The 23,296-nt window shown below is 44.3% G+C and overlaps 1 protein-coding gene across 3 annotated transcripts in view; it reads left to right on the top strand.

Annotated features, from left to right (window-relative positions):
* n4bp3 (NEDD4 binding protein 3) overlaps positions 1-23,296 on the top strand; it is a 104,833-nt gene that overhangs the window by 17,330 nt on the left and 64,207 nt on the right. The window contains exon 1 of one of the 3 annotated variants that reach the window (XM_071399485.1): positions 5,919-6,049. The exons of the other annotated variants lie outside the window; for them this stretch is intronic. The gene's annotated coding sequence lies outside the window, so the exon portion shown is untranslated. Of the gene's footprint in view, positions 1-5,918; positions 6,050-23,296 lie in introns of those variants that run through there. 3 annotated transcript variants of the gene reach the window in all.

Here is a 23,296-nt window from a genome sequence, read left to right as displayed (position 1 = left end):
TTCAGCCTCCTGAGGTTGGAGGCGCTGTTGCGCCTTCTTCACAACGCTGTCTGTGTGGTGGACCATTTCAGTTTGTCCGTGATGTGTACGCCGAGGAACTTAAAACTTTCCACCTTCTACACTACTGTCCTGTCGATGTGGATAGGGGGGTGCTCCCTCTGCTGTTTCCTGAAGTCCACGATCATCTCCTTTTGTTTTGTTGCAAACCTGATGATTGAGTTGGAGCTGTGCATTGCCACGCAGTCATGGGTGAACAGGGAGTACAGGAGAGGGCTGAGATCGCACCCTTGTGGGGCCCCAGTGTTGAGGATCAGCGGGGTGGAGATGTTGTTTCCTACCCTCACCACCTGGGGGAGTCCCGTCAGAAAGTCCAGGACCCAGTTGCACAGGGCGGGGTCGAGACCCAGGGTCTCGAGCTTAGTCATGAGCTTGGAGGGTACTATGGTGTTAAATGCTGAGCTGTAGTCGATGAACAGCATTCTTACATAGGTATTCCTCTTGTCCAGATGGCTTAGGGCAGTGTGATTGTGATTGCATCGTCTGTGGACCTATTGGGGCGGTAAACAAATTGAAGTGGGTCTAGGGTGTCAGGTAGGGTGGAGGTGATATGATCCTTGACTAGTCTCTCAAAGCACTTCATGATGACGGAAGTGAGTGCTACAGGGGGCGATAGTCGTTTAGCTCAGTTACCTTAGCTTTCTTGTGAACAGGAACAATGGTGGCCCTCTTGAAGCATGTATGAGGTAACTGTACAAAATGTAATCTTTTATTTGAGTGTATTTTCATGCATACAGTGGCTTGCAAAAGTATTCACCCCCCTTAGCATTTTTCCTATTTTGTTGCCTTACAACCTGGAATTAAAATAGTTTTTTTGGGGGGGGTTGTATCATTTGATTTACACAACATTTCTATCACTTTGAAGATGCAAAATATTTTTTATTGTGAAACAAACAAGAAATAAGACAAAAAAAAAGAAGAAATCTTGAGCGTGCATAACTGTCCCCCCCCCAAAGTCAATACTTTGTAGAGCCACCTTTTGCAGCAATTACAGCTGCAAGTCTCTTGGGGTATGTCTCTGTAAGCTTGGCACATCTAGCCACTGGGATCTTTGCCCATTCTTCAAGGCAAAATTGCTCCAGCTCCTTCAAGTTGGATGGGTTCCGCTGGTGTACAGCAATCTTTAAGTCATACCACAGATTCTCAATTGGATTGAGGTCTGGGCTTTGACTAGGTCATTCCAAGGCATTTAAATGTTTCCCCTTAAATCATTCGAGTGTTGCTTTCACCAGTATGCTTAGCGTCATTGTCCTGCTGGAAGGTGAACCTCCATCCCAGTCTCAAATCTCTGGAAGACTGAAACAGGTTTCCCTCAAGAATTTCCCTGTCTTTAGTGCCATCCATCATTCCTTCAATTCTGACCAGTTTCCCAGTCCCTGCCAATGAAAAACATCCCCACAGCATGATGCTGCCACCACCATGCTTCACTGTGGGGAGAGGTGTTGGGTTTGCGCCAGGCATAGCGTTTTCCTTGATGTCCAAAAAGCTCAATTTTAGTCTCATCTGACCAGAGTACCTTCTTCCATATGTTTGGGAAGTCTCCCACATGCCTTTTGGTGAACACCAAATGTGTTTGCTTACTTTTTTCTTTAAGCAATGGATTTTTTCTGGCCACTCCCAGCTCTGTGGAGTGTACGGCTTAAAGTGGTCCTATGGACAGATACTCCAATTTCCGCTGTGGAGCTTTGCAGCTTCTTCAGGGTTATCTTTGGTCTCTTTGTTGCCTCTCTGATTAATGCCCTCCTTGCCTAGTCCGAGTTTTGGTGGGCGGCCCTCTCTTGGCAGGTTTGTTGTGGTGCCATATTCTTTCCATTTTTTAATAATGGATTTAATGGTGCGCCGTGGGATATTCAAAGTTTCTGATATTTTTTTATAACCCAACCCTGATCTGTACTTCTCCACAACGTTGTCCCTGACCTGTTTGGAGAACTCCTTGGTCTTCATGGTGCCGCTTGCTTGGTGGTGTTGCAGACTTTGGGGCCTTTCAGAACAATTGTATAATTACTGAGATCATGTGACAGGTCATGTGACACTTAGATTGCACACAGGTGGACTTTATTTAACTAATTATGTCACTTCTGGTAAGGTAATTGGCTGTACCAGATCTTATTTAGGGGCTTCATAGCAAAGGGGGTGAATTTATATGCACCCACCACTTTCCCGTTTTTTTATTTTTTTATTTTTTTAAACAGGTTATTTGTTTCATTTCACTTCACCAATTTGGACTATTTTGTGTATGTCCACTACATGATATCCAAATAAAAATCTATTTAAATTACAGGTTGTAATGCATCAAAATAGGAAAAACACCAAGGGGGTCAAATACTTTTGCAAGACACTGTACTACCTGGTGCGGAATAGAGTTCCATGTAGTCATGGCTCCATGTAGTACTGGGCACCTCCAATAATCTGCTCTTGACTTTGGGACTGTGAAGAGACCTCTGGTGACATGTCTTATGGGTAATGAATGAATGGGTGTCTGAGCTGTGTGCTAGTAGTTTAAACAGACAGCTCGGTGCATTCAGCATGTCAACACTTCTTACAAAAACAAGTAGTGATGACGTTAATCTCTCCTCCACTTTGAGCCATGGGAGATATACATGCATATTATGACATTTAGCTCTCCGTGTACATTTAAGGGCCAGCCGTGCTGCCGTGTTCTGAGACAATTGTAAAATTCCTAAGTACCTCTTTGTGGCACCTGAACACATAACTGAACAGTAGTCCAGGTGAGACAAAACTAGGGCCTGTAGGACCTGCCTTGTTGATAGTGTTGTTAAGAATGCAGAGCAGTTCTTTATTATGGACAGACTTCTCCCCATCCTAGCTACTGTTGTATCAATATGTTTTGACCATGGCAGTTTACAATCTAGGGTTACTCCAAGCAGTTTAGTCATCTTAACTTGCTCAATTTCCACATTATTTATTACAATGTTTAGTTGAGGTTTAGGGTTTAGTGAATGATTGTCCCAAATACAATGATTTTCGTTTTGGAACTATTTAGGACTAACTTATTCCTTGCCACCCATTCTGAAACTAACTGCAGCTCTTAATTAAGTGCTGCAGTGATTTCACTCGCTGTAGGAGCTGACGTGTATAGTGTTGAGTCATCCGCATACATAGACACGCTGGCTTTATTCAAAGATTGAAAAACGTAAGGGGTCTAGTCAGCTGTCCTGGGGAATTCCTGATTGTATCTGGATTGTGTTGGAGAGGCTTCCATTAAAAAACCCTCTCTGTGTTCTGTTAGACGGGTAACTCTTCATCCACAATATAGCAGGGGTGTCATTGCCAACATGGGTGGTAGTTTGCCAAACTTTTCTCCTGGGCTTAAAGGATATATAATGTGACCCAGGATAGACCCTGTCGGTCCGCCTGGCTTGGCCCTGACCCTGCCCAATCCTCAGCTCACACAATGTCAGCATCCCAAATGGCACCCTATTCCCTGTATAGGAAAATGCACAGAGGGCTCTGGTCAAAAGTAGTGCACTATAAGGCCGAGGGGGTGTGGTATATGGCCAATATACCACAGCTAGGGCTGTTCTTCTGCACGACGCAACATGGAGTGCCTGGACACACCCTTTAGCTGTGGTATATTGACTATATACTACAAACCCAGGAGGTGCCTTATTGCTATTATAAACTGTCATGTAATTAGAACAGTAAAATACATGTTCTGTCATACCCGTTGTATACGGTCTGATATACCATGGCTTTCAGCAAATCAGCATTCAGGGTTCGAACCACCCAGCTTATAATACATTTTAGCCCATGTCTGATCCGTGGTTATTGTGTGTTTATCCGAAGGTAAACATGCTATATTGACTGTTCATAGGGAGTGTAGTGAAACCAGCTTTCAAACGTCAACACACCAGGTCTACATTGACCGCTTCACATCCTGGTCTTTGTGTCTGAACAGACTGAACTGTTCTGACCGACCAAACTAGCCCCTAGAATGGAGTCCTGTGATGAATACACGCAGAGGAGAGGAAACGAGAGGAGAGATGGAGGGAAGGAACAGAAGAGAAGAAGAAACTCGAGGTGGATATGACCAGAGAACTGATCTGACTGCAGTGGCCTCTAGAATAAATCCCTGTGTCAATACACACAGAAAGGAAAAGGGAAAATGAAAGAAGTGGAGGGAGAAGGAGAGGTGGAAAGGAGATGAGAGGAGTGGAGGGAGGAGGAGAGGTGGAGATGAGAGGAGTGGAGTGGAGGGGGGAGGAGGAGAGGTGGAAAGGAGATGAGAGGAGTGGAGAGAGGGAGAAGGAGAGGTGGAAATGAGATGAGAGGAGTGGAGGGGGGAGGAGAGGTGGAGATGAGAGGAGTGGAGGGAGGGAGGAGGAGAGGTGGAAAAGAGAGGAGTGGAGGGAGGAGGAGAGGTAGAGATGAGAGGAGTGGAGGGAGGGAGGAGGAGAGGTGGAAAAGAGAGGAGTGGAGGGAGGGAGGAGGAGAGGTGGAAAAGAGATGAGAGGAGTGGAGGGGGGAGGAGAGGTGGAGATGAGAGGAGTGGAGGGAGGGAGGAGGAGAGGTGGAAAAGAGAGGAGTGGAGGGAGGGAGGAGGAGAGGTGGAAAGGAGATGAGAGGAGTGGAGGGGGGAGGAGAGGTGGAGATGAGAGGAGTGGAGGGAGGGAGGAGGAGAGGTGGAAAAGAGAGGAGTGGAGGGAGGGAGGAGGAGAGGTGGAAAAGAGAGGAGTGGAGGGAGGGAGGAGGAGAGGTGGAGATGAGAGGAGTGGAGGGAGGGAGGAGGAGAGGTGGAAAAGAGAGGAGTGGAGGGAGGGAGGAGGAGAGGTGGAAAGGAGATGAGAGGAGTGGAGGGGGGAGGAGAGGTGGAGATGAGAGGAGTGGAGGGAGGGAGGAGGAGAGGTGGAAAAGAGAGGAGTGGAGGGAGGGAGGAGGAGAGGTGGAAAGGAGATGAGAGGAGTGGAGGGGGGAGGAGAGGTGGAGCTGAGAGGAGTGGAGGGAGGGAGGAGGAGAGGTGGAAAAGAGAGGAGTGGAGGGAGGGAGGAGGAGAGGTGGAAAAGAGAGGAGTGGAGGGAGGGAGGAGGAGAGGTGGAAAGGAGATGAGAGGAGTGGAGGGAGGAGGAGGAGAGGTGGAAAGGAGATCAGAGGAGTGGAGGGAGGAGGAGAGGTGGAAAGGAGAGGAGAGGAGAGGAGTGGAGGGAGGGAGGGAGGAAGGAGAGGAGTGTAGTGGAGGGAGGGAGGAGGAGAGGTGGAAAGGAGATGAGAGGAGTAGAGGGAGAAGGAGAGGTGGAAAGGAGATGAGAGGGGTGGAGGGAGAAGGAGAGGAGTGGAGGGAGGAGGAGAGGTGGAAAGGAGATCAGAGGAGTGGAGGGAGGGAGGAGGAGAGGTGGAAAGGAGATGAGAGGAGTGGAGGGAGGAGGAGAGGTGGAAAGGAGATCAGAGGAGTGGAGGGAGGGAGGAGGAGAGGTGGAAAGGAGATGAGAGGAGTGGAGGGAGGAGGAGAGGTGGAAAGGAGATCAGAGGAGTGGAGGGAGGGAGGAGGAGAGGTGGAAAGGAGATGAGAGGGGAGGAGGAGAGGTGGAAAGGAGATCAGAGGAGTGGAGGGAGGAGGAGAGGTGGAAAGGAGATCAGAGGAGTGGAGGGAGGGAGGAGGACAGGTGGAAAGGAGAAGAGAGACAGGAAGGAGGGGACAGACGAGGAGAAGAGGAGAGACATGTAAAGGTACCAAAGAACAGGTCTGACCGTACTGTCCCATAAAGAAGATGAGAGGACAGGAGAGAAGACGAGGAGAAGAGATGATTAGTAGTCGTGTCTGGCCTATAGGTCAGCCCCTCCCATCACACAGCACTAGAGAGAGGAAGTCAGGTGGTAGAGCCGGTGATGAGCGAGAGCAAAGTTGTGTGTGTGTTTATGCGAGAGAGAGACCGTGAGAAGAGAGAGGGAAAGAGAGGCTGTGAGAAGAGAGAGAGAGAGGCTGTGTGTGGGACCAGGAGGAGAGAACTGAAGTCACAGCTATATTCACTGACAGGTGAACAATGTTATTTTGTTTATTTAGTTATATAAAGTCAGATTGACAAGGTGTCATTATGGCAGCAGTACTGTAGTGTCGCAGCCACGAATTGTAGTAGAATAGAGTTCATAGTGTGTTATTTAAATGTGTTTTAAGACACTTCACTGTACAGTTGACAGTGAATAAAATATGCAGCATAGTCTTAAATTAGAATATGGATCTGTACAGTTATACTAATAATACACATCACAGAGTTGAGTTTAGAGAAGACTAGTAAAAATCCTGCAGACATCTTTATGTTGTTGTGTTTCATGTTGTGGCTTTAGTAAACAAGACTTTTAAAGCTGTGAGGGTGATGGGGAGTCATTGGAAATAACTTTTAGTCCAGGAAGTTCATTTGTGAATGAAATGAATGGGGAATTCTTCACTTAATCTTTGATCCCAAGCTGAGTGGGTGACGTCATTACTGAGGCATTAGTTTGTATTTATCACAACAACATCCTCATTCACTGACTAGCAGGAAAGAACATATGCAAATTCCCTCTGTTGGTATAAACCCTGTTGCCCCTGTTGGTACAACTGCTGTTGTCTCTGTTGGTATAAACCCTGTTGTCTCTGTTGGTATAACCCTGTTGCCCCTGTTGGTACAACTGCTGTTGTCTCTGTTGGTATAAACCCTGTTGTCTCTGTTGGTATAAACCCTGTTGTCTCTGTTGGTATAAACCCTGTTGTCTCTGTTGGTATAAACCCTGTTGCCTCTATTGGTATAAACCCTGTTGCCTCTATTGGTATAAACCCTGTTGCCCCTGTTGGTACAACTGCTGTTGCCTCTGTTGGTATAAACCCTGTTGTCTCTGTTGGTATAAACCCTGTTGTCTCTGTTGGTATAAACCCTGTTGTCTCTGTTGGTATAAACCCTGTTGTCTCTGTTGGTATAAACCCTGTTGCCTCTATTGGTATAAACCCTGTTGCCTCTATTGGTATAAACCCTGTTGCCCCTGTTGGTACAACTGCTGTTGCCTCTGTTGGTATAAACCCTGTTGCCCCTGTTGGTACAACTGCTGTTGTCTCTGTTGGTATAACTGCTGTTGCCTCTGTTGGTATAAACCCTGTTGCCTCTGTTGGTATAAACCCTGTTGCCTCTGTTGGTATAAACCCTGTTGCCTCTGTTGGTATAACTGCTGTTGTCTCTGTTGGTATAACTGCTGTTGTCTCTGTTGGTATAACTGCTGTTGTCTCTGTTGGTATAACTGCTGTTGTCTCTGTTGGTATAACTGCTGTTGTCTCTGTTGGTATAACTGCTGTTGTCTCTGTTGGTATAAACCCTGTTGTCTCTGTTGGTATAAACCCTGTTGTCTCTGTTGGTATAAACCCTGTTGCCTCTATTGGTATAAACCCTGTTGCCTCTATTGGTATAAACCCTGTTGCCCCTGTTGGTACAACTGCTGTTGCCTCTGTTGGTATAAACCCTGTTGCCCCTGTTGGTACAACTGCTGTTGTCTCTGTTGGTATAACTGCTGTTGCCTCTGTTGGTATAACTGCTGTTGTCTCTGTTGGTATAACTGCTGTTGCCTCTGTTGGTATAACTGCTGTTGCCTCTGTTGGTATAACTGCTGTTGTCTCTGTTGGTATAACTGCTGTTGTCTCTGTTGGTATAACTGCTGTTGTCTCTGTTGGTATAAACCCTGTTGTCTCTGTTGGTATAAACCCTGTTGTCTCTGTTGGTATAAACCCTGTTGTCTCTGTTGGTATAACTGCTGTTGTCTCTATTGGTATAAACCCTGTTGTCTCTATTGGTATAAACCCTGTTGTCTCTATTGGTATAAACCCTGTTGTCTCTATTGGTATAAACCCTGTTGTCTCTGTTGGTATAAACCCTGTTGTCTCTGTTGGTATAAACCCTGTTGTCTCTGTTGGTATAACTGCTGTTGTCTCTGTTGGTATAAACTCTGTTGCGTCTATTGGTATAAACCCTGTTGTCTCTATTGGTATAAACCCTGTTGTCTCTGTTGGTATAAACCCTGTTGCCTCTATTGGTATAAACCCTGTTGTCTCTGTTGGTATAAACCCTGTTGTCTCTATTGGTATAAATCCTGTTGTCTCTATTGGTATAAACCCTGTTGTCTCTGTTGGTATAAACCCTGTTGTCTCTATTGGTATAAACCCTGTTGTCTCTATTGGTATAAACCCTGTTGCCTCTATTGGTATAAACCCTGTTGTCTCTGTTGGTATAAACCCTGTTGTCTCTATTGGTATAAACCCTGTTGTCTCTATTGGTATAAACCCTGTTGTCTCTGTTGGTATCAACCCTGTTGTCTCTGTTGGTATAAACCCTGTTGTCTCTGTTGGTATAAACCCTGTTGTCTCTGTTGGTATAAACCCTGTTGCCTCTATTGGTATAAACCCTGTTGCCTCTATTGGTATAAACCCCGTTGCCCCTGTTGGTACAACTGCTGTTGCCTCTGTTGGTATAAACCCTGTTGCCCCTGTTGGTACAACTGCTGTTGTCTCTGTTGGTATAAACCCTGTTGCCTCTATTGGTATAAACCCTGTTGCCTCTGTTGGTATAACTGCTGTTGTCTCTGTTGGTATAACTGCTGTTGCCTCTGTTGGTATAACTGCTGTTGTCTCTGTTGGTATAACTGCTGTTGCCTCTGTTGGTATAACTGCTGTTGTCTCTGTTGGTATAAACCCTGTTGTCTCTGTTGGTATAACTGCTGTTGTCTCTGTTGATATAAACCCTGTTGTCTCTGTTGGTATAAACCCTGTTGTCTCTGTTGGTATAACTGCTGTTGTCTCTGTTGGTATAAACTCTGTTGCGTCTATTGGTATAAACCCTGTTGTCTCTATTGGTATAAACCCTGTTGTCTCTGTTGGTATAAACCCTGTTGTCTCTGTTGGTATAAACCCTGTTGTCTCTGTTGGTATAAACCCTGTTGTCTCTATTGGTATAAACCCTGTTGTCTCTGTTGGTATAAACAATGTTGTCTCTGTTGGTATAAACCCTGTTGTCTCTGTTGGTATAAACCCTGTTGTCTCTGTTGGTATAAACCCTGTTGTCTCTGTTGGTATAAACCCTGTTGTCTCTGTTGGTATAAACCCTGTTGTCTCTATTGGTATAAACCCAGTTGTCTCTATTGGTATAAACCCTGTTGTCTCTGTTGGTATAAACCCTGTTGCCTCTATTGGTATCAACCCTGTTGTCTCTGTTGGTATAAACCCTGTTGTCTCTGTTGGTATAAACACTGTTGTCTCTGTTGGTATAAACCCTGTTGCCTCTATTGGTATAAACCCTGTTGCCTCTATTGGTATAAACCCTGTTGCCCCTGTTGGTACAACTGCTGCTGCCTCTGTTGGTATAAACCCTGTTGCCCCTGTTGGTACAACTGCTGTTGTCTCTGTTGGTATAAACCCTGTTGCCTCTATTGGTATAAACCCTGTTGCCTCTGTTGGTATAACTGCTGTTGTCTCTGTTGGTATAACTGCTGTTGCCTCTGTTGGTATAACTGCTGTTGTCTCTGTTGGTATAACTGCTGTTGTCTCTGTTGATATAAACCCTGTTGTCTCTGTTGGTATAACTGCTGTTGCCTCTGTTGGTATAACTGCTGTTGTCTCTGTTGGTATAACTGCTGTTGTCTCTGTTGATATAAACCCTGTTGTCTCTGTTGGTATAAACCCTGTTGTCTCTGTTGGTATAACTGCTGTTGTCTCTGTTGGTATAAACTCTGTTGCGTCTATTGGTATAAACCCTGTTGTCTCTATTGGTATAAACCCTGTTGTCTCTGTTGGTATAAACCCTGTTGTCTCTGTTGGTATAAACCATGTTGTCTCTGTTGGTATAAACCCTGTTGTCTCTGTTGGTATAAACCCTGTTGTCTCTGTTGGTATAAACCCTGTTGTCTCTGTTGGTATAAACCCTGTTGCCTCTGTTGGTATAAACCCTGTTGTCTCTGTTGGTATAAACCCTGTTGTCTCTATTGGTATAAACCCAGTTGTCTCTATTGGTATAAACCCTGTTGTCTCTGTTGGTATAAACCCTGTTGCCTCTATTGGTATAAACCCTGTTGTCTCTATTGGTATAAACCCTGTTGTCTCTGTTGGTATAAACCCTGTTGTCTCTATTGGTATAAACCCAGTTGTCTCTATTGGTATAAACCCTGTTGTCTCTGTTGGTATAAACCCTGTTGCCTCTATTGGTATAAACCCTGTTGTCTCTATTGGTATAAACACTGTTGTCTCTGTTGGTATAAACCCTGTTGTCTCTATTGGTATAAACCCTGTTGCCTCTGTTGGTATAACCCCTGTTGTCTCTGTTGGTATAAACCCTGTTGTCTCTGTTGGTATAAACCCTGTTGTCTCTGTTGGTATAAACCCTGTTGTCTCTGTTGGTATAAACCCTGTTGTCTCTGTTGGTATAAACCCTGTTGTCTCTATTGGTATAAACCCTGTTGTCTCTGTTGGTATAAACCCTGTTGCCTCTGTTGGTATAAACCCTGTTGCCTCTGTTGGTATAAACCCTGTTGCCTCTGTTGGTATAACCCTGTTGTCTCTGTTGGTATAAACCCTGTTGTCTCTGTTGGTTTAAACCCTGTTGTCTCTGTTGGTATAAACCCTGTTGCCTCTGTTGTTATAACCCTGTTGTCTCTGTTGGTATAAACCCTGTTGCCTCTGTTGGTATAAACCCTGTTGCCTCTGTTGGTATAAACCCTGTTGCCTCTGTTGGTTTAAACCCTGTTGTCTCTGTTGGTATAAACCCTGTTGCCTCTGTTGGTATAACTGCTGTTGCCTCTGTTGGTATAAACCCTGTTGCCTCTGTTGGTATAACTGCTGTTGCCTCTGTTGGTATAAACCCTGTTGCCTCTGTTGGTATAACTGCTGTTGCCTCTGTTGGTATAAACCCTGTTGTCTCTGTTGGTTTAAACCCTGTTGTCTCTGTTGGTATAAACCCTGTTGCCTCTGTTGGTATAAACCCTGTTGTCTCTATTGGTATAAACCCTGTTGCTTCTGTTGGTATAAACCCTGTTGTCTCTGTTGGTATAAACCCTGTTGCCTCTGTTGGTATAAACCCTGTTGTCTCTGTTGGTATAAACCCTGTTGCCTCTGTTGGTATAAACCCTGTTGTCTCTATTGGTATAAACCCTGTTGTCTCTATTGGTATAAACCCTGTTGCCTCTGTTGGTATAAACCCTGTTGCCTATGTTGGTATAACAGCTGTTGCTAATAGGGAATTCAGAAGCCCATGGAGAGATGTTTTGACCACAATTGCTAATAATGAGGTTTAAAGTTGAACTCCTGTTGAGCATCTTAATGTGTTTTATACACTGTCACAAGTATCGCTGTTGCCTGTAGATAGTCCTCCGTTTATTTGGGCTACATTGGCGTTTTGTAGGGTTACGTCAGTAGGCTCGTGTTACGTTAGGAATTCAGTGATTGTTCACCCATTTCTTCACTGAAGCATGGTGACAAGTGAGATTAGAAGTCAGTCCCTGTCAGTCCCTGTGTCCACCATCCTGTGGCGTCTGCAACCTTTCTGTTCCCACCGGTCTCATCCTCTGCTCTCTGTGGGCTCTCTGTGATTCATACAACAAGACCAGTACAGCAAAGTCAACACAGATCAGTATCAATGTTTACAACACAGACTCTCATGTTTCCTCTCTCTCTCTCTCTCTCTCTCTCTCTCTCTCTCTCTCTCTCTCTCTCTGTCTCTCTCTCTGTCTCTCTCTCTGTCTCTCTCTCTCTCTCTCTCTCTCTCTGTCTCTGTCTCTCTCTCTGTCTCTCTCTGTCTCTCTCTCACTCTGTCTCTCTCTCTCTCTCTCTCTGTCTCTGTCCCTGTCTCTGTCTCTGTCTCTGTCTCTCTCTCTCTGTCTGTCTCTCTCTCTGTCTCTCTCTCTGTCTCTCTCAATTCAATTCAAGAGGCTTTATTGGCATGGGAAACTTTTGTAAATATTACAAGTTCCAGAAGAATAAAGACATTTTAAATGTAGTTAAAGTACTAATAAATAAAAGTCTCTCTCTGTCTCTCTGTGTCCGTCTCTCTTGCTTTCTTTCCCTTTTTCTCTCTCTCGACCTCTCCCCCTCATCCACCACTCTCTTTCTTGCTCCATCTCGCTCTCTTCGTACCTCTCTTTCTCCCTCCACCCCCCCCCCCCCCCCCCTCCATTTCTCTCTAATACTTCTGACAGTGTGAGGTGATAGAGGCTAAGGTTAGCTAGTTCAGGTATGGGCCTTAGTGTAGCCAGTTGACGTGGGAAACACTCCACTCTATCAGATCAGTATCTAACGCTGTAATCACAGAACACTGACTCCTATGTGAACCTGTTCCCCTGCAGCAGGAAACAATGGAGTCCTTTTTAGACACAACACCCCTTCTCTCTCCTTGCTCAATTCAATCTCTCTCTCTCTCTCTCTCTCTCTCTCTCTCTCTCTCTCTCTCTCTCTCTCTCTCTCTCTCTCTCTCTCTCTCTCTCTCTCTCTCTCTCTCTCTCTCTCTCTCTCTCTCTCTCTCTCTCTCTCTCTCTCTCTCTCTCTCTATACTATCTCTCTCTCTCTCTCTATACTATCTATCTCTATACTATCTATCTCTCTCTCTCTCTATACTATCTATCTCTCTCTCTCTCTCTCTGTTCAGGTTCATGTTCACTCTCTCTAAGTTAATGAGATGTTTGTTCTTTCTGTTCTGTTCCTTCCTTTATTAACTTAGCCTGTTACTGGGACTGGGATGTGATTTCCTGCTCACAGTCTTGATTCTGTTGGGGGAATTATGGCTCATTATATGTCTGCTAGCCAGGACAATCTCAGTCCTGTTCCCTTGAGAACCAAAGATGCTGTGTATGTGTGTGTTGAGCCCCTGTGAGGTATTGTGAGTTCACGCTGCGTGTAGCTGCTACACATCTGTCCTATTTAGCTGTGATTAGGCCGAGCCCTAAAGCCACAGGACCCTGTGTAACCTAGAGGTGTACGGGTTGTTTTAACAGGACCCTGTGTAACCTAGAGGTGTACGGGTTGTTTTAACAGGACCCTGTGTAACCTAGAGGTGTACGGGTTGTTTTAACAGGACCCTGTGTAACCTAGATGTGTACGGGTTGTTTTAACAGGACCCTGTGTAACCTAGAGGTGTACGGGTTGTTTTAACAGGACCCTGTGTAACCTAGAGGTGTACGGGTTGTTTTAACAGGACCCTGTGTAACCTAGAGGTGTACGGGTTGTTTTAACAGGACCCTGTGTAACCTAGAGGTGTACGGGTTGTTTTAACAGGACCCTGTGTAACCTAGAGGTGTACGGGTTGTTTTAACAGGACCCTGTGTAACCTAGAGGTGTACGGGTTGTTTTAACAGGACCCTGTGTAACCTAGAGGTGTACGGGTTGTTTTAACAGGACCCTGTGTAACCTAGAGGTGTACTGGTTGTTTTAACAGGACCCTGTGTAACCTAGAGGTGTACGGGTTGTTTTAACAGGACCCTGTGTAACCTAGAGGTGTACGGGTTGTTTTAACAGGACCCTGTGTAACCTAGAGGTGTACGGGTTGTTTTAACAGGACCCTTTGTAACCTAGAGGTGTACGGGTTGTTTTAACAGGACCCTGTGTAACCTAGAGGTGTACGGGTTGTTTTAACAGGACCCTTTGTAACCTAGAGGTGTACGGGTTGTTTTAACAGGACTCTGCATAACCTAGAGGTGAACGGGTTGTTTTAACAGGACCCTGCGTAACCTAGAGGTGTACGGGTTGTTTTAACAGGACCCTGTGTAACCTAGAAGTGTACGGGTTGTTTTAACAGGACCCTGTGTAACCTAGAGGTGTACGGGTTGTTTTAACAGGACCCTGTGTAACCTAGAGGTGTACGGATTGTTTTAACAGGACCCTGTGTAACCTAGAGGTGTACGGGTTGTTTTAACAGGACCCTGTGTAACCTAGAGGTGTACGGGTTGTTTTAACAGGACCCTGTGTAACCTAGAGGTGTACGGGTTGTTTTAACAGGACCCTGTGTAACCTAGATGTGTACGGGTTGTTTTAACAGGACCCTGTGTAACCTAGAGGTGTACGGGTTGTTTTAACAGGACCCTGTGTAACCTAGAGGTGTACGGGTTGTTTTAACAGGACCCTGTGTAACCTAGAGGTGTACGGGTTGTTTTAACAGGACCCTGTGTAACCTAGAGGTGTACGGGTTGTTTTAACAGGACCCTGTGTAACCTAGAGGTGTACGGGTTGTTTTAACAGGACCCTGTGTAACCTAGAGGTGTACGGGTTGTTTTAACAGGACCCTGTGTAACCTAGAGGTGTACGGGTTGTTTTAACAGGACCCTGTGTAACTTAGAGGTGTACGGGTTGTTTTAACAGGACCCTGTGTAACCTAGAGGTGTACGGGTTGTTTTAACAGGACCCTGTGTAACCTAGAGGTGTACGGGTTGTTTTAACAGGACCCTGTGTAACCTAGAGGTGTACGGGTTGTTTTAACAGGACCCTGTGTAACCTAGAGGTGTACGGGTTGTTTTAACAGGACCCTTTGTAACCTAGAGGTGTACGGGTTGTTTTAACAGGACCCTGTGTAACCTAGAGGTGTACGGGTTGTTTTAACAGGACCCTTTGTAACCTAGAGGTGTACGGGTTGTTTTAACAGGACCCTGTGTAACCTAGAGGTGAACGGGTTGTTTTAACAGGACCCTGCGTAACCTAGAGGTGTACGGGTTGTTTTAACAGGACCCTGTGTAACCTAGAGGTGTACGGGTTGTTTTAACAGGACCCTGTGTAACCTAGAGGTGTACGGGTTGTTTTAACAGGACCCTGTGTAACCTAGAGGTGTACGGATTGTTTTAACAGGACCCTGTGTAACCTAGAGGTGTACGGGTTGTTTTAACAGGACCCTGTATAACCTAGAGGTGTACGGGTTGTTTTAACAGGACCCTGTGTAACCTAGAGGTGTACGGGTTGTTTTAACAGGACCCTGTGTAACCTAGAGGTGTACGGGTTGTTTTAACAGGACCCTGTGTAACCTAGAGGTGTACGGGTTGTTTTAACAGGACCCTGTGTAACCTAGAGGTGTACGGGTTGTTTTAACAGGACCCTGTGTAACCTAGAGGTGTACGGGTTGTTTTAACAGGACCCTGTGTAACCTAGAGGTGTACGGGTTGTTTTAACAGGACCCTGTGTAACCTAGAGGTGTACGGGTTGTTTTAACAGGACCCTGTGTAACCTAGAGGTGTACGGGTTGTTTTAACAGGACCCTGTGTAACCTAGAGGTGTACGGGTTGTTTTAACAGGACCCTGTGTAACCTAGAGGTGTACGGGTTGTTTTAACAGGACCCTGTGTAACCTAGAGGTGTACGGGTTGTTTTAACAGGACCCTGTGTAACCTAGAGGTGTACGGGTTGTTTTAACAGGACCCTGTGTAACCTAGAGGTGTACGGGTTGTTTTAACAGGACCCTGTGTAACCTAGAGGTGTACGGGTTGTTTTAACAGGACCCTGTGTAACCTAGAGGTGTACGGGTTGTTTTAACAGGACCCTGTGTAACCTAGAGGTGTACGGGTTGTTTTAACAGGACCCTGTGTAACCTAGAGGTGTACGGGTTGTTTTAACAGGACCCTGTGTAACCTAGAGGTGTACGGGTTGTTTTAACAGGACCCTGTGTAACCTAGAGGTGTACGGGTTGTTTTAACAGGACCCTGTGTAACCTAGAGGTGTACGGGTTGTTTTAACAGGACCCTGTGTAACCTAGAGGTGTACGGGTTGTTTTAACAGGACCCTGTGTAACCTAGAGGTGTACGGGTTGTTTTAACAGGACCCTGTGTAACCTAGAGGTGTACGGGTTGTTTTAACAGGACCCTGTGTAACCTAGAGGTGTACGGGTTGTTTTAACAGGACCCTGTGTAACCTAGAGGTGTACGGGTTGTTTTAACAGGACCCTGTGTAACCTAGAGGTGTACGGGTTGTTTTAACAGGACCCTGTGTAACCTAGAGGTGTACGGGTTGTTTTAACAGGACCCTGTGTAACCTAGAGGTGTACGGGCTGTTTTAACAGGACCCTGTGTAACCTAGAGGTGTACGGGCTGTTTTAACAGGACCCTGTGTAACCTAGAGGTGTACGGGCTGTTTTAACAGGACCCTGTGTAACCTAGAGGTGTACGGGTTGTTTTAACAGGACCCTGTGTAACCTAGAGGTGTACGGGTTGTTTTAACAGGACCCTGTGTAACCTAGAGGTGTACGGGTTGTTTTAACAGGACCCTGTGTAACCTAGAGGTGTACGGGTTGTTTTAACAGGACCCTGTGTAACCTAGAGGTGTACGGGTTGTTTTAACAGGACCCTGTGTAACCTAGAGGTGTACGGGTTGTTTTAACAGGACCCTGTGTAACCTAGAGGTGTACGGGTTGTTTTAACAGGACCCATCCATCTGCCTCTCACTCACCACACACTGTCTCCCTGTCCGTTGATACACACAACCAACGTGTCTGTGTGTGTGTGTGTGTGTGTGTGTGTGTGTGTGTGTGTGTGTGTGTGTGTGTGTGTGTGTGTGTGTGTGTGTGTGTGTGTGTGTGTGTGTGTGTGTGTGTGTGTGTGTGTGTGTGTGTGTGTGTGTGTGTGTGTGTGTGTGTGCGTGTGTGCGTGTTTTAACTGAAAGGGATAAATCCCCCCCCCCTCTCCATTCTCCCTACTGATTGTGTTAGTCCTGTAGTCACATTAACATCAGCACCATCACATTGTGTTAGTCCTGTAGTCACATTAACATCAGCACCATCACATTGTGTTTGTCCTGTAGTCACATTAACATCAGCACCATCACATTGTGTTTGTCCTGTAGTCACATTAACATCAGCACCATCACATTGTGTTTGTCCTGTAGTCACATTAACATCAGCACCATCACATTGTGTTAGTCCTGTAGTCACATTAACATCAACACCATCACATTGTGTTTGTCCTGTAGTCACATTAACATCAGCACCATCACATTGTGTTAGTCCTGTAGTCACATTAACACCAGCACCATCACATTGTGTTAGTCCTGTAGTCACATTAACATCAGCACCATCACATTGTGTTAGTCCTGTAGTCACATTAACATCAGCACCATCACATTGTGTTAGTCCTGTAGTCACATTAACATCAACACCATCACATTGTGTTAGTCCTGTAGTCACATTAACATCAGCACCATCACATTGTGTTAGTCCTGTAGTCACATTAACATCAGCAACATCACATTGTGTTTGTCCTGTAGTCACATTAACATCAGCACCATCACATTGTGTTAGTCCTGTAGTCTCATTAACCTCAGCACCATCACATTGTGTTAGTCCTGTAGTCACATTAACATCAGCACCATCACATTGTGTTTGTCCTGTAGTCACATTAACATCAGCACCATCACATTGTGTTAGTCCTGTAGTCACATTAACATCAGCACCATCACATTGTGTTAGTCCTGTAGTCACATTAACATCAGCACCATCACATTGTGTTAGTCCTGTAGTCACATTAACATCAGCACCATCACATTGTGTTAGTCCTGTAGTCACATTAACATCAGCACCATCACATTGTGTTAGTCCTGTAGTCACATTAACATCAGCACCATCACATTGTGTTAGTCCTGTAGTCACATTAACATCAGCACCATCACATTGTGTTTGTCCTGTAGTCACATTAACATCAGCACCATCACATTGTGTTAGTCCTGTAGTCACATTAACATCAGCACCATCACATTGTGTTTGTCCTGTAGTCACATTAACATCAGCACCATCACATTGTGTTAGTCCTGTAGTCACATTAACATCAGCACCATCACATTGTGTTTGTCCTGTAGTCACATTAACATCAGCACCATCACATTGTGTTAGTCCTGTAGTCACATTAACATCAGCACCATCACATTGTGTTAGTCCTGTAGTCACATTAACACCAGCACCATCACATTGTGTTAGTCCTGTAGTCACATTAACATCAGCACCATCACATTGTGTTAGTCCTGTAGTCACATTAACATCAGCACCATCACATTGTGTTAGTCCTGTAGTCACATTAACATCAACACCATCACATTGTGTTAGTCCTGTAGTCACATTAACATCAGCACCATCACATTGTGTTAGTCCTGTAGTCACATTAACATCAGCAACATCACATTGTGTTTGTCCTGTAGTCACATTAACATCAGCACCATCACATTGTGTTAGTCCTGTAGTCTCATTAACATCAGCACCATCACATTGTGTTAGTCCTGTAGTCACATTAACATCGGCACCATCACATTGTGTTTGTCCTGTAGTCACATTAACATCAGCACCATCACATTGTGTTAGTCCTGTAGTCACATTAACATCAGCACCATCACATTGTGTTAGTCCTGTAGTCACATTAACATCAGCACCATCACATTGTGTTAGTCCTGTAGTCACATTAACATCAGCACCATCACATTGTGTTTGTCCTGTAGTCACATTAACATCAGCACCATCACATCGTGTTAGTCCTGTAGTCACATTAACATCAGCACCATCACATTGTGTTAGTCCTGTAGTCACATTAACATCAGCACCATCACATTGTGTTAGTCCTGTAGTCACATTAACATCAGCACCATCACATTGTGTTAGTCCTGTAGTCACATTAACATCAGCACCATCACATTGTGTTTGTCCTGTAGTCACATTAACATCAGCACCATCACATTGTGTTAGTCCTGTAGTCACATTAACATCAGCACCATCACATTGTGTTAGTCCTGTAGTCACATTAACATCAGCACCATCACATTGTGTTTGTCCTGTAGTCACATTAACATCAGCACCATCACATTGTGTTAGTCCTGTAGTCACATTAACATCAACACCATCACATTGTGTTAGTCCTGTAGTCACATTAACATCAGCACCATCACATTGTGTTAGTCCTGTAGTCACATTAACATCAGCACCATCACATTGTGTTTGTCCTGTAGTCACATTAACATCAACACCATCACATTGTGTTTGTCCTGTAGTCACATTAACATCAGCACCATCACATTGTGTTAGTCCTGTAGTCACATTAACATCAGCACCATCACATTGTGTTAGTCCTGTAGTCACATTAACATCAGCACCATCACATTGTGTTAGTCCTGTAGTCACATTAACATCAACACCATCACATTGTGTTAGTCCTGTAGTCACATTAACATCAGCACCATCACATTGTGTTAGTCCTGTAGTCACATTAACATCAGCACCATCACATTGTGTTAGTCCTGTAGTCACATTAACATCAGCACCATCACATTGTGTTTGTCCTGTAGTCACATTAACATCAGCACCATCACATTGTGTTAGTCCTGTAGTCACATTAACATCAGCACCATCACATTGTGTTTGTCCTGTAGTCACATTAACATCAGCACCATCACATTGTGTTAGTCCTGTAGTCACATTAACATCAGCACCATCACATTGTGTTAGTCCTGTAGTCACATTAACACCAGCACCATCACATTGTGTTAGTCCTGTAGTCACATTAACATCAGCACCATCACATTGTGTTAGTCCTGTAGTCACATTAACATCAGCACCATCACATTGTGTTAGTCCTGTAGTCACATTAACATCAGCACCATCACATTGTGTTTGTCCTGTAGTCACATTAACATCAGCACCATCACATTGTGTTAGTCCTGTAGTCACATTAACATCAACACCATCACATTGTGTTAGTCCTGTAGTCACATTAACATCAGCACCATCACATTGTGTTAGTCCTGTAGTCACATTAACATCAGCACCATCACATTGTGTTTGTCCTGTAGTCACATTAACATCAACACCATCACATTGTGTTTGTCCTGTAGTCACATTAACATCAGCACCATCACATTGTGTTAGTCCTGTAGTCACATTAACATCAGCACCATCACATTGTGTTAGTCCTGTAGTCACATTAACATCAGCACCATCACATTGTGTTAGTCCTGTAGTCACATTAACATCAACACCATCACATTGTGTTAGTCCTGTAGTCACATTAACATCAGCACCATCACATTGTGTTAGTCCTGTAGTCACATTAACATCAGCACCATCACATTGTGTTAGTCCTGTAGTCACATTAACATCAGCACCATCACATTGTGTTTGTCCTGTAGTCACATTAACATCAGCACCATCACATTGTGTTAGTCCTGTAGTCACATTAACATCAGCACCATCACATTGTGTTTGTCCTGTAGTCACATTAACATCAGCACCATCACATTGTGTTAGTCCTGTAGTCACATTAACATCAGCACCATCACATTGTGTTAGTCCTGTAGTCACATTAACACCAGCACCATCACATTGTGTTAGTCCTGTAGTCACATTAACATCAGCACCATCACATTGTGTTAGTCCTGTAGTCACATTAACATCAGCACCATCACATTGTGTTAGTCCTGTAGTCACATTAACATCAACACCATCACATTGTGTTAGTCCTGTAGTCACATTAACATCAGCACCATCACATTGTGTTAGTCCTGTAGTCACATTAACATCAGCAACATCACATTGTGTTTGTCCTGTAGTCACATTAACATCAGCACCATCACATTGTGTTAGTCCTGTAGTCTCATTAACATCAGCACCATCACATTGTGTTAGTCCTGTAGTCACATTAACATCGGCACCATCACATTGTGTTTGTCCTGTAGTCACATTAACATCAGCACCATCACATTGTGTTAGTCCTGTAGTCACATTAACATCAGCACCATCACATTGTGTTAGTCCTGTAGTCACATTAACATCAGCACCATCACATTGTGTTAGTCCTGTAGTCACATTAACATCAGCACCATCACATTGTGTTAGTCCTGTAGTCACATTAACATCAGCACCATCACATTGTGTTAGTCCTGTAGTCACATTAACATCAGCACCATCACATTGTGTTAGTCCTGTAGTCACATTAACATCAGCACCATCACATTGTGTTTGTCCTGTAGTCACATTAACATCAGCACCATCACATTGTGTTAGTCCTGTAGTCACATTAACATCAGCACCATCACATTGTGTTTGTCCTGTAGTCACATTAACATCAGCACCATCACATTGTGTTAGTCCTGTAGTCACATTAACATCAGCACCATCACATTGTGTTTGTCCTGTAGTCACATTAACATCAGCACCATCACATTGTGTTAGTCCTGTAGTCACATTAACATCAGCACCATCACATTGTGTTAGTCCTGTAGTCACATTAACATCAGCACCATCACATTGTGTTAGTCCTGTAGTCACATTAACATCAGCACCATCACATTGTGTTAGTCCTGTAGTCACATTAACATCAGCACCATCACATTGTGTTTGTCCTGTAGTCACATTAACATCAGCACCATCACATTGTGTTAGTCCTGTAGTCACATTAACATCAGCACCATCACATTGTGTTTGTCCTGTAGTCACATTAACATCAGCACCATCACATTGTGTTAGTCCTGTAGTCACATTAACATCAACACCATCACATTGTGTTAGTCCTGTAGTCACATTAACATCAGCACCATCACATTGTGTTAGTCCTGTAGTCACATTAACATCAGCACCATCACATTGTGTTTGTCCTGTAGTCACATTAACATCAACACCATCACATTGTGTTTGTCCTGTAGTCACATTAACATCAGCACCATCACATTGTGTTAGTCCTGTAGTCACATTAACATCAGCACCATCACATTGTGTTAGTCCTGTAGTCACATTAACATCAGCACCATCACATTGTGTTTGTCCTGTAGTCACATTAACATCAGCACCATCACATTGTGTTTGTCCTGTAGTCACATTAACATCAGCACCATCACATTGTGTTAGTCCTGTAGTCACATTAACACCAGCACCATCACATTGTGTTAGTCCTGTAGTCTCATTAACATCAGCACCATCACATTGTGTTAGTCCTGTAGTCACATTAACATCAGCACCATCACATTGTGTTAGTCCTGTAGTCACATTAACACCAGCACCATCACATTGTGTTAGTCCTGTAGTCACATTAACATCAGCACCATCACATTGTGTTAGTCCTGTAGTCACATTAACATCAGCACCATCACATTGTGTTAGTCCTGTAGTCACATTAACATCAGCACCATCACATTGTGTTAGTCCTGTAGTCACATTAACATCAACACCATCACATTGTGTTAGTCCTGTAGTCACATTAACATCAGCACCATCACATTGTGTTAGTCCTGTAGTCACATTAACATCAGCACCATCACATTGTGTTAGTCCTGTAGTCACATTAACATCAGCACCATCACATTGTGTTTGTCCTGTAGTCACATTAACATCAGCACCATCACATTGTGTTAGTCCTGTAGTCACATTAACATCAGCACCATCACATTGTGTTTGTCCTGTAGTCACATTAACATCAGCACCATCACATTGTGTTAGTCCTGTAGTCACATTAACATCAGCACCATCACATTGTGTTAGTCCTGTAGTCACATTAACATCAGCACCATCACATTGTGTTTGTCCTGTAGTCACATTAACATCAGCACCATCACATTGTGTTAGTCCTGTAGTCACATTAACATCAACACCATCACATTGTGTTAGTCCTGTAGTCACATTAACATCAGCACCATCACATTGTGTTAGTCCTGTAGTCACATTAACATCAGCACCATCACATTGTGTTAGTCCTGTAGTCACATTAACATCAACACCATCACATTGTGTTTGTCCTGTAGTCTCATTAACATCAGCACCATCACATTGTGTTAGTCCTGTAGTCACATTAACATCAGCACCATCACATTGTGTTTGTCCTGTAGTCACATTAACATCAGCACCATCACATTGTGTTAGTCCTGTAGTCTCATTAACATCAGCACCATCACATTGTGTTTGTCCTGTAGTCACATTAACATCAGCACCATCACATTGTGTTTGTCCTGTAGTCACATTAACATCAGCACCATCACATTGTGTTTGTCCTGTAGTCACATTAACATCAGCACCATCACATTGTGTTAGTCCTGTAGTCACATTAACATCAACACCATCACATTGTGTTTGTCCTGTAGTCTCATTAACATCAGCACCATCACATTGTGTTAGTCCTGTAGTCACATTAACATCAGCACCATCACATTGTGTTAGTCCTGTAGTCACATTAACATCAGCACCATCACATTGTGTTAGTCCTGTAGTCACATTAACATCAGCACCATCACATTGTGTTTGTCCTGTAGTCACATTAACATCAGCACCATCACATTGTGTTAGTCCTGTAGTCAC

This window comes from Salvelinus alpinus, chromosome 4 (assembly GCF_045679555.1).
Source record: "Salvelinus alpinus chromosome 4, SLU_Salpinus.1, whole genome shotgun sequence".
In the NCBI taxonomy this organism is placed as follows: domain Eukaryota; kingdom Metazoa; phylum Chordata; class Actinopteri; order Salmoniformes; family Salmonidae; genus Salvelinus; species Salvelinus alpinus.
Note: the sequence above shows the minus strand (reverse complement) of the source record. Positions and strands in the feature narration are given on the sequence as shown.